At 32.1% G+C, this 8,509-nt stretch overlaps 1 long non-coding RNA gene across 1 annotated transcript; it reads left to right on the top strand.

Moving 5' to 3' along the window:
- Positions 1-1,250: 1,250 nt before the first annotated feature.
- Positions 1,251-8,218, top strand: LOC100796121 (uncharacterized). The gene is made up of 5 exons (XR_412956.4): positions 1,251-1,514; positions 2,451-4,942; positions 5,101-7,588; positions 7,702-7,938; positions 8,065-8,218. It is a non-coding gene; the product is annotated as an uncharacterized lncRNA (long non-coding RNA).
- The last annotated feature ends 291 nt before the right edge of the window (positions 8,219-8,509 follow it).

Raw genomic sequence — 8,509 nt, 5'->3', positions numbered from 1 at the left:
AAATTATGATTTATTTATTTTAAAAAGATAATTAGAAAATTAAATAAATATACTAAAGATAAAAATAAAAAAAATATAAAAAAATAAAAGTTAATATTGTAAAAAATGTCACTCTATGTTATAAAACATTTCAACTCACTTTTATTTTTTTTTTACTAATTGAAAAATTTGTTTGATTATTCGATAAATAAATTTTTTAAATAGTTTCTTAGTCATATTTCAAAAAATACTATATACTACTAAAAAATATTAAAAAAACTTATTTATCAAATAATCAAACAAATTATTCAATTAATAAAAAATTATAAACCAACTAAGCGTCCTGTATATGAAATTTTATTCAGCGTTATGCTTAAAGAATGTCACTTCAAATGGTTCATTTATATTTGATATAATATCAATATCAGCGCATACTAAATAATATTGATATTAAACTTATTCGATAATGTAATGCTGAAAAAAAATCTTTTGATATTTCATCAATTATGAATATATTGTAATGTTTTTCTTTTTTTATTTAAAATTAGTATTTTAACTTATTTTGAGTCTTTACTGTAAAAGCAATATTACAAAGTTAATTGTGATTAAAAATTACATAAGACAGTATAATTCAACATTTAAAATAATTTTTCCTCAATACGTGCTGATTGATAGAGGAAGAAAAATGAGAAATGGATAACTATTTTAAAAAATTGTCTACACTTCATTACTTTTTCTTGAATTTCTTTTAAAGTATATGGGGTTTGTTAATAATTTTTAACTTATTTTTAAAAAATGTTAATAAATTATGATTTTGAATTTGTTAAAAATAGTCCTGAAAGTTTAACTTGTTAAAATGTTTTCTGAGAAAATAAAATTATATTAGTGCACGTAGTTGCTAAAAGAGTTTAATTCATGTACCGTTAGACGAATTTTCTTTCATAGAAAATAGCATTGTTCCTTTTTCCTTGTAAACGTAATCTTCTACGGCATAGTTATTTTGTAATGTACATTCTTGTAAATTTCAACATGATGTAAATAAAATAAAAATGAGATTCTTTGACCCAAATATTGAAACGTTAGTATTAAACTATTGCTTCATACTACAACACATGGCTACGCTACACGTGCATGTAGGACAGCATGAGTGATGAAATGAAATTTGAATAGTAAAGTATAGACCAGATCTAAGGTCATGGACCCCCGTCCCCGTGGTCCAGTTTGTCTAACTTCCTGTCACCAATTATTTTAGTTAAATATGCATTCAATGAAAGAAGGTGTTCAATGACTCTTTTACCCTTTTTCTTCCTTCTCCCTTAAAAAATTTGACCTCATCCTGAGCGTTAACCTAACTTCCTAATTTGCCTCAGTTCGCACAGTGTCATTGGTGTAGAACATTCGCTCACAAAGGAAGGTCGTTCGCAGGGAAGGTTTTTTGTTGATGGACGGTTGGCTCGCTGCTGTAGCTGAACGCATAGTGGTGTTTGGTTGTTTCGTTTTGAAGTTGTTTGGTCTTTCATTTTGAACCCATTTTGGTATGTGTTGAGGCCAAGTTAAATTACAATATATATATATATATATATATATATATATATATATTTTTTTTTTTTTTTTTTTTGTTTCCGTTAATCAGTGTGTATGTTTGTGATGACTGTGTTTTGTGCATTATTGATTCTTGTATGTTCGAATTGCTGATGTTGTTGATTTGAAAGGATTAGTATGTATTTTGTCTGATTTGTGGTGTTGAATTGAAATGCTATGCCTGTTTTAGTGATTCTTTATTGTTTGATATGAGTGGTTTTTAATTTTGGTTGTGGCAGTCCTACAAAGAAATGTGATTTGGTTGAAGGCAATATATGAAAGTGTATATTGATTTGTGTACTGTGATTGAGTTACATATTAAGGAATACTTGTTTATATAGTTGGTAAATTTTCATTTACTGGTCATAAGTGGAGTGAAAAAAATGTTTGCCTTGAATTCAGTTTGCTGCTATGAAAAGCAGAATATTGCCATTGGAATTATCACGTGAAAGTTTAAAGGCAATGGCTCCTAAATATTAATGATTTCCATTGTAAAATTTATGCAATTTGCATGTCAAAAAGAAAGTGAAGCATAATAAAAGAGGCATTTAATAGCTATGTAAACCTTAATTGTACTATAAATGTTGTCTTCCTACCAGTGCATGATCTAATGTATACTTTGTCAATTTCCACACTATTTATTTAAACCGAAAATAGTTGTATTTAGAGTCATTTTTACATTTGAATTATTTGTGAATGTTTTTAATTTAGTTATGGAGAGCATTTTACAAGAGGAACATGATGTTGGTGTACTGGGTGTTTCCGATACAGTGTTGCATGTAACTATTGTTAATGTTTTTAGGTGGTTTGATTAATATACGTGTGTAAGAAAATACTTTTTATTTTATTTTTGTACTTGATAGAGGTAATGTTGACATGCATATGTACAGAATGGATCTGAATGGGAGAAAATGATGAATCTGGTGGAGAAGATGGTGAGCATACTGATCCTTTAAGTAGTATGGATGGTGTTGGTGAAGAAGGTGATTTATTCGGAGGTGGAGGTTCTGGGAATGAAGAACATGGTAAAATTATCATAAATGCTTTGATTGATATAGTAGACATCGTCATGAAGAATTTAGAGGCTGATGTTGTTAAAAGATTGGATTTTGGTGATCTTGAGGCTGCATATGAGTTTTACTATTGGTATGCAAGAATCAATGGGTTTTGTATTCGGAAGAGTAAAACTGAAAAATAAAGTGTGAAATAACACAGCAAACCTTTGTTTGTTCTAGAGAAGGTCGAAGAGAAGATAGGGGATTGACAAGTGAAACAAGAAAGCGTGAACCAAAGAAAGAAACTAGGTGTGATTGCAAGGCCAAGTTTCGTGTTCATGTAGACCTCCATTGTCAGTGGTCTATAACAGAGTTTACTGACCTACACAGCCACGAGCTTTTGGAGGACAGTTTATGTTCCATGTTACCAGCACATAGGCGGATGACTGTAGCTGATATTTTGCTAATTGAAAACTTTAGAAAAGTTGGGATAAGGCCTCCTCCAATTCTTGGGGCATTTGCGAACAGTTCAGGTGGATATGATAAGATTGGATGGTGGAGGAAAGATCTTTATAATCATGTGGCATGACAAAGAAGACAGCAATACTCTGATGCTAGTGGTGCCATAAAGTTTCTTCGTGGCCTGAAAAAGAAAGACCCACTGGTGGAAGTTAGACACACGGTTGATGATGATGGGAGATTGCAACATATTTTTTGGTGTGATGAATAAAGCCAATTAAACTATGAAGTTTTTGGTGATGTTGTAGCTTTTGATGCAACATACCGAAAGAATAAGTATATGTTTCCCTTTGTCATTTTTTTGGGTGTGAACCATCATAATCAAACAATAGTTTTTGCAACTTCCCTGGTTTCTAATGAGACTGAGCAAACATATGTGTGGTTGTTGGAGCAATTCAAGGATGTTATGAAAGGGAAGGAACCATTTTCTTTGATAACTGATGGTGATCTAGTTATAAGAAATTCAATAAGGAGAGTATTTCCTCGAGCACATCATAGATTGTGTGCTTGGCATTTACTTTGGAATGCAAACTCCCATGTTTGTAATCCAGCAATGATGAACTACTTGAAGAATTGCTTGCTGATTATGATGTACCCAAATTTGAAGAATTATGGATGCATATGCTGAATCAGTTTGAGTTGCAAGAAAACAAGTGGATGAAAGAGTTGTATGAGAAGAAAAAGATGTGGGCCACCTCTCACATAAGGGGGAGTTTTTTTTGCTGGAATAATGACAACCTCGAGATGTGAAGCTTTTCATAGTCATCTTGCCAAGTTTGTGAACTTAAGGATATGTTTCACAGATTTTGTTGAGCAATTTCAAAGATGCTTGAGTTATTTTTGTTTCAGGGAAATTGAAGCTGATTTTGATTCTGACTATGGTGTTGTTACTCTACAAAGTGGTTTGCACTCATTGGAGAGGTCAGCTTCTAAGGTATTCACGAAGACGATATTTCATATGTTTAGGTGTATGTTGATAAGAGCACCAACAGTGATGAGGGTAAGGGAATGTCATGAGACATCATTGTACTCCATCTACTCTGTTTTGAAATATTGTGACTGTGGTAGCATTTGCCATGTATGTTATTGTCCCTCGACATTTGAGTTTAAATGCTCATGTTTGAGGATGGAATCTTTTGGCCTACCATGTGATCACATAGTCACATTGTTGGTAGAGCTTGACTTTTCTGAAATTCCTAAATGTTTAGTGTTGGATTGGTGGAAAAAAAAGTGCAAAAAAGTCTATTCGTGGAAGATATGTAGATAGTTCAACTTTCTGGGATTCAAATCTTTTGGCAAAGCATGCCTATTTGCATTTCCTTTTTAGGGAGTTGGCAGAAGTTGCACATCGGCATGATGATGACTATAATCACATTGTAGATTTGCTTGCTGCTGAACTGAAAAAGTTGCGAGTAAAACATGGGAACCAATCTGTTGCTGAATAAACTGGTAATGATACCAGTTTTTAGGGTCTTTTCTTTGCCAATCTTTTTAGGGTCTTTTCTTTTGTTGTATGGGTATCCACTTTTTGTGGTTCTATCTTTGTAGGTGGGGCTGGCAGAGTACTGCCTGTGTATATTCTGTTATTCTTCAGTACTCCTAGTACTGATTATCTTTTAATACTATCAGATTTTTGCTGTGCAAAAAAAAAAAAAAATGATACCATTGACGAAAACATTGAAGATCCTAGTGCTGTTAGAACAAAGGGTTGTGGTACAGCAAGCAATGGTGGATCAAGCAGAAGCAAGAGAAACAACCGTTGTCGCAAATTTGGTGAACTTAGCCATAATAAATGTTCGACAAGAATGACTACAAAAAAGAGTCGAATGTCACAAACTACACATGGCGATGCATTGACTTTTGAGATGGTTAGTGAAGACAGATTCTTTCAATATTGTATAAATATATTTTTTTTAGTCTGTTTATTTCTTATATAATTTTTATAGCATTTAGTCAATACCTGGCATAGGTGAGTTGAAATTTGTGTATTGAGCAAGTTATTAACATGGTAATAATTTATTGCTAGCAAGTAGAGACTGTACACGGTTCAGCCAATGGTGCAGTGGAAGACAATGTTCAGGCAACATCATTGGGACAGTGAAGAAATTAGGAGCAAAAACTGACATTTACAGGGTCTAAGCAGTTTCTTATAAGTGCATAATTTTAACGTGCTATTTATGTTTATTTTTCTATTTGTTTTGGTGCAATTATTATTGTATGATGGATCCTTTTTGCATGAAAGATGTGTTCAATGTAATACCCTGTTGTGGCAACATCATCGTTTGCTTAAATGTAAACAGATTTAGTCACATTTGGTTGCCATAAAGTGACTCTAAAACGTGTTGTAGAATTAACTTTTCTCCCATGAGTCTGGTCCCTTCAAAGTTGTTGTTTGATTTGCGTATTATGTTGTCGCTAGTTCTTAAAATGACTTTGCATTTCAGATACTAGTAGTAACATTATGTTGCTTATAATTTAGAGACATTAATTACGGGAATATATGTTGAGGAATGCAAAATTTTATATTCTAGGCTTTTATAGAAAATGTCAAAGCCCCCCACTATGGGTTGTTCCCTGTTCTTCTATGAGTTTACTGAATTTGTTTTTTTCTTTATCAGCCAACAAATAGTTATATCAATATAATAGAAAAGAAAAGGATACAAGTGATACCCCTACAATTTCAAATATATTCACTATAGATTATAATTATAAGGACAATGAGCCACGCGAGCTTATTATAATAATTAGTAAACATAAAATCTCAGTCTTTAGTATACACTAGAATGATAAGGACAGTGAACCACATGAGATTATTATAAGAATTAGTAAAATTAAAATCTCAGCCTTAACTATATCCTACAATGATAAGGACGGTGAACCACGTGAAATTAGTAGATCTAAATTACTCAAATCGAAACCCTGGCCTTAAGTATATACTAGAATGATAATGAGGGTGAAACACATCAGATTAGTAGATTTAAATGAGTCAATTTCAAATATATTAACTATAGATTATAATTATAAGGACAGTGAGCCACGCGAGATTATTATAATTAGTAAAATTAAATCCCAGCCTTAGGTATATACTAGAATGATAAGGACATGAACCACATGAGATTATTGTAATAATTAGTAAAATTAAAACCCCAACCTTAACTATATACTACAATGATAAGGACGGTGAATCATTAAAATTAGTAGATCTAAATTACTCAAATCGAAATCCTAGTCTTAAGTATGTACTAGAATGATAATAAGGGTGAACCACATCAGATTAATATATTTAAATGAGTCAATTTCAAATAACATAATTCAAGGTTACAGTGATAAGGAGAGTGAATCAAATTAGATTGGTAAATTTAAATTAAGCCACACCAAATAAATTAAATCTTAGAATGATAAAGACAGTGATCTGTATGAGATTAGTATATCTAAATCAGTCATGTCATAATTTACGCCAAAAAAAAAGAGAAAGAAAAAAAATATAAATATAATAGATGACATAATTTTACATGAAAAGAGAAATAAAGAAAAAAAATATCAACTAAATTTTTATGATATATAAGTATCAATATATATCACTTACAAGGTAAAACCCTATGTCTCATCAAAGTTTTTGGTGATGTACAATTTTCAATTGCTTTTGTGCTACTTGGATGCTTGCCGCCGAAAGCCTAAGCCATTGTACTGTTCACACACATACAACCAAGAGTCGAAGACTAATTACCAGGTTGGTAATAAATGTCACCCTATTATCTTGGAGGCTCAGGTCTATTGATCAAGGGCGTCTTTGGTATAACCATAACAAACCTTGCCTGCTACCTTGGATGCAGATCTTCTGGTTGTTACGAACATTGCCAAGGCATTCAAACTCATCAACATTTGAGTTACCGGGCATCGCCCATTAGAAGTTGAACTCAATCTACTTTGTTTTATTCAACAGCTCACGACAGGATTTATAAATATTCCCTGTTAATTTTGTTTAGTGCATAAAAGAAGACACGAACAAATGTCATGCAAAGGCTAAGTTTGATGTTGTGGTTGCAAACGGTGCAGTAAGTCACAAGTCCTTAGTCTTATTAAAGACATTACTTTGGTTTCCATACACTATATTCTTTATTGTACTTGCCTTTTGGTTGTTGACCAAACAAACCTTCATGTATGCCTCTAGTTTACAGGATAGGATCAAGATTCCCCGAGACTTCTTTAGGAAATGGGGTAAAAAGCTACATAAAAAAGTTATTATAGACGATGGTTGTGGGAATTTTTCCTCTGCCGATATTGTCGTTGAAAATCACAAAGCCAAAAAAGCGGCATTCTTCGTCAACGGAGTTAAAGATATCGTGCAAATATACTACAAACATGGAAGCTGCTTGGTATACTCTCAAAGGCAAAACTCGGCAAAAGGTCCATCAACAACGCACCCATTACCAGGACCACTTAAAGGTGCAACCACAATTATTGGATGGGAAAAATTAATGACTTATGCCATTGTGAATTCAAGCCAAGCTTTGGTAACATTTTCGGTTCTTCATTCTTTTAAATAATGAATATTTATTCTTACTTGGAACTTAACATAGAGTCCAGCAACACCCTAAAGCCTAAAATTTTTTATTTTTTTTTATAGCATATTCCAGCTGACAGACGGAACGAAGAATTTTATCCTCATCCTCGTAAGGTGGAGGTTTTTCTTCCAGATGGTACTCTTACTCACTAGAAAATTCTATTGTAGCCATAGAATGCTATGTTTGGGCAAGGCTTGTATGACTTTTGTAAGGTACAAAAGCTGGTAGAAGGTGATGTTGTTCAGTTTATGAAGGCAAGGAATGAAGATGAAATTTGTGTTTCTGTGACATAACATTAGGTAAGACATCCAATATGTGTAAAATGTAAAGTAAAAAAACAATATTTATAGATTTTTTTAATTTACATAAATTCAACGAATCATATAGTAGCAACTGACTTTCTTTTGCCTATGTTTTTATTTCAGGTTCGATGCATCACATGGATGTGGTTTCACCAAGGGTCATGCCTGTTGGAAGCATTTTGGGCAGTTCATCGTAATATATCTTTGTGGGAGGGTACTATGGTTCATGGATGTATTTTGAGGACAACGGAGAAAACACCTTAATATGTGAACATAAAATTTTATTTATCTTCACAAAGTTAATGTAACCTCGTACTTAACTTAATTCCCTTCTTACACAGGATAAATAAATTAGTAAATTCTTTTATAAATTATAAAATTCTTTTAGTAATTTTTTTTCACTTTTATGGTAATCATTTGTAAGAAAGAAAAAAGCTCTTATGTCAATCATATTTATAGTTAAGTCAAGTTACTATTATATTTTATTTCTGATTAATTAGATTTAAAAAATATAAGTTATAAATGAATTTATTTAACAGTACAACCCATTTATTATATTTTCAATTAA

The sequence above is a fragment of the Glycine max genome, chromosome 1 (assembly GCF_000004515.6).
Source record: "Glycine max cultivar Williams 82 chromosome 1, Glycine_max_v4.0, whole genome shotgun sequence".
Classification (NCBI taxonomy): domain Eukaryota; kingdom Viridiplantae; phylum Streptophyta; class Magnoliopsida; order Fabales; family Fabaceae; genus Glycine; species Glycine max.
Note: the sequence above shows the minus strand (reverse complement) of the source record. Positions and strands in the feature narration are given on the sequence as shown.